The 4,153-nt window shown below is 32.7% G+C and overlaps 1 pseudogene; it reads right to left on the bottom strand.

Moving 5' to 3' along the window:
• Positions 1-256: 256 nt before the first annotated feature.
• Positions 257-2,414, bottom strand: LOC142616481 (exopolygalacturonase-like; annotated as a pseudogene).
• Between the last annotated feature and the right edge of the window lie 1,739 nt (positions 2,415-4,153).

Below are 4,153 nucleotides of genomic sequence, written 5' to 3'. Positions count from 1 at the left end.
GTATAATAACAATTTTTGTTTTATTCCGAAATATCCCAACTATAGTAACAGAACAAATACTATTTACAATAGCACTCTAGACCATGGTAGCTTTTAGTAAAAGCCTGAACTCAAACAACTCTAAAAATAACTATCTAACATTCCACAATTTCATTTAAATAAAGAAAAAGGGAACATGATAGACTGTAGTAAATGAAATTCTACTTAAAATAGAACTCATATAACCTATTTGCAAATAGTATTTCCTTATTCTGCATTAGTTACAATAGCTTGGAAGATACTTTATTATTTTTTGATGGTGCAAGCAGGAAAAATTTTGCTTTCCCGAAACGGTGGGCATGACATTAATACAAGTGGAAGTAGTATATCCTCTAGCACCTTTGAATGCGAGATCAATGTCAGCAACTACCACTTGTTGGCATGGTACACTTTTACTGCAAATAAGCTACACAGCTTCCTTTGTTGAAGAAGTGCCTCTAATGTTCTTGAAGCTAACATTGCTGATCTTAACTTTTGAGGGAGACTGAAAGCAAAACAAACAAACAAAAACCCACCCAAGAATTTGATATTAGTATCTGTAATTTGTTTTTCTTTTTTTCTTTTTTAACTTTTAACATCAAAATGAGTTTATATATTTGTGATGTTTATAATAACCTTGTTTGAGCATTGACCATTTGGGCAGTAGCCTTGATCATTGAGGATAGGATTGGCAACATTGTTCATGATAATATTCTCGAAATGCATATCAGAAGCACTTCCAGGGGGGGGGGGGGGAAGAAGGCCATGTTTTGATTCTAACACCATTCGTTGTACTCCTAAGGGTGCCATCGATTACTCTAATTCCTGAAATTGGTTGTTCATTTGGGTACTTTCTAAGACTTCCAACGTTGATACCATGGCCAGGTCCACAAGTTACTATGGTTAATAGTAACATCTTGGCTTCCATCATCAATGGAGATGCAATCGTCACCTGTTCCAATATTGGCATCGGTGATGGTGATGCTAGATGAACGTCCGACGTGGATTCCATTAGTGTTAGGGCTATTTCCGGGTGCAGTTATGGTAACATGTTGGATTTGCAAGCTCTTGCATCCCAAAAGGTTTATGTGGAAAAATTTGCTGTCCTTCGATTGAATGTCACGGACTATTGAATTTGGGATAAAATCGAACCTTATATTTTGTTCATGTTTACAAGTTAGATAAACAGACACCAAATATGAATGCCATAGTTTCATTTAAATATTCTCCTAAAAATATTTTCATTTAAATATATTATAGCAAAATGCTAACGCATCTTTGAGTTACTATATTATAAAAATTACAAATATATATCAATAAATGTTGTTGGTAATACTTCAACAATATAATATAAAAAATTCTTTCTAGACCAAACAATTTGTCACAATTTGATGTTATATGTGAGTATGATTGGTGAACCATCACTTTCACCTTTAACCACCACTTTTTCTCCATTACATAGTTGCACAAGTTAGGGTCATGGCACAAAAGTTGTGTCCATATTTTGTAAATGGACTTTCTTATATATAAATTTTGAATTTTCTTTTTTGGTGAGTTGTGACAGCTCACTAGATAAAGCTTACATCAAATTACTAATAATATGATAATATCCTTAACATCATTAAAGGAATAAGTGCTTGAATATGTATTTTGTGATCGTTAAAGTTCTTAAAGTTGTAGTGTCTGTATATATCTACATAAAAATAATGGAAATTTAAATGCTAATTATTAAGATTGATGAAATCTTATGATAGGAAGTTTTTTGCAGTCGAACTCTTTGTCACAATTATTTTTTTGCCATGCTGTTTGTCCTTTGCCATCAAAAACTCCACCACCTGACATAGTGAGACTGTCGATACATTCAAAAGAAATCCAAAAGTCTTTACCCTTGAAGGAGGCATCATCTGATGGGGCCTCTAGGGTGCCTTGAAGGTTAAACTGAATAGCACCTTTGCATGGACCTAACAAAGTCACTATACCTAGTTTGTATGTCCTTGCTGAAATCACAACTTTACTTCCTGCTACTGCGCACGCAACAATCCAAGCTTTTGTCAAAGCCTAATAAACACATAATGATAAATCAAAATCAGTATATTACACTCATTTTTCATGTTAATGTTGTATCATCTGGTCAAGACACCGAATAGCTTATAGTATAAGCAGAGATTGAACTCGAGTTCTTTTATTTGACATTAAAAGACTTTACTAGTTAAGTTAACTAGAACCCACATTTCATGTTAATTAGGTATAGTTAATTGTGCTACACATATTTATACCTGGGTGATATCGGCATTAGGTTGTCCTCCATATGATTTAACGTTAAAGATTTGCACAACATTGGTGGATGCCAACAAAAATAGCAAGGAAATTGTTACAATGCTCAAATTCTTTCCCATATTATTTCTCTACTATTGCCAATTTGTTGTATGGTATGACGGTTTCCCTATATGGTTTGAAGCTATTTATACTATAGTACCTGAGTTCATCACCATTAAAGCCATCCAACTGAAATTAACTAATTTTATGCATGATTGTGAAGAACTTTCTAATTTACAATTCAACTTCTATACTATTATTAGCTTTTGTGCTTCCTCCTTCACTAATTAATTAATAGTTTATCGTTATAATCTAACAATTGATGACCAACTAAGATTAAATCAATTTCATTGACCATGGAAGGATAAATTTTTAACTCTATGATTGTATTATGCTAATAAATCCAAAGGATTATAACATGTCTTTTTTTTGGTCCATTATTCTATAAGATAAGATTATTACTACAATCTATCACCCTAACTTCTTAGCCTTAAATGGCAAGCTCTTAGCTACCTGAAATATGTTCATTTTCTCCTCGATGCAAATTGAATACTTGCCGTTAGAGTGGGGGGGGGGGGGGGGGGAAAGTCTAGAAAAATGACCACCTACAAAAACTATCCAAATTTAGTATAGGCAGCACAGCCGTCTATAGTGTAAAATAGGAAATAAAGAAAATACTATATTGGAGAAGCTGAACTCACCTTCTCAATTTGTATATTTATCATTATTACTATAATTAGTTCACAAATCTTTGTCAATTATTATATTCTAGCCGGTAACCCATGCAACTGCATAATCCTTTTTATCAAAATGAGAAATTTGATAATTATGATAACCAACGAAGATTTATTATAATCGTAATGCCATGAATATTGTAGTTTTGTCACCTTTTGAGTATTTTTAAAGAAAATATTTAGGGTTTAAATTCTCTCTTCTCTATTGCAACTATTGAATCATAAACAAAAGAAATCAACAAATACTTTCAATTGTCTTTCTTAGAATTTAGAAGTTCGAAATTGGAAACATTTTTTGGTTCTTAAAGTAGATACTAAGAGACTAAGATTGTCTATCTATGGATTTTTAGTATGTAGAATACAAAAGCTTTGCCAACTTACCCTCCTTAATTTTCTAACCATGAAAACGTTTGGTAGTTGATCATTACATGTTAGGCTTATTACACACAGTACTGGATGGAACGTAGCAACTATTTCACCATTATTTTGTTGTCATATCATTGCACCATGTTATTCACAAAAAAGAAGAAAAATTAATTGTTAATTGTTTTTGGCTTTTCAAAAGGGAGCTCATTTTATTTGTTTGGCTAGTACAAATAATCGGGTTTATTATGAGTTTTGTTTTCTTTCTTTTGTAGGTTGAGACTATTAGGTGATCTATAAATGCACTAGCAACGGGATGTAAAAAAACACATATTTTACATCCTTAAACACTATTTTATGTATTTTACTATCCTATTTGACAACTCACCCTACATTCTAGTTTCTATTTTTACATATATCACAATAAAATAATATAAATTACACAATCAAATAATATTAAAAAAAAATCTATTTTTCTCTCTTCTCTCCCGTGTCTCTATTCTACACAACAAATCTTCCCCATGCCTACCTACCAACATCACCCATAACCCATAAAAAAATAAAAATAAAAAACAACTGAACCACCACTAGAAACCTAGCAAAACACCAAGACCCACCACCATAGACTCAACAAAACACCTTGACCCACCACCATTCACACGGCAAACCACTAAGATCCACCCAAAAAGCCTATACCAAGGCCACTGAACCACCACCACAGC

This window comes from Castanea sativa, chromosome 11 (assembly GCF_040712315.1).
Source record: "Castanea sativa cultivar Marrone di Chiusa Pesio chromosome 11, ASM4071231v1".
Classification (NCBI taxonomy): domain Eukaryota; kingdom Viridiplantae; phylum Streptophyta; class Magnoliopsida; order Fagales; family Fagaceae; genus Castanea; species Castanea sativa.
This window is presented reverse-complemented; position numbering and strand designations above follow the sequence as displayed.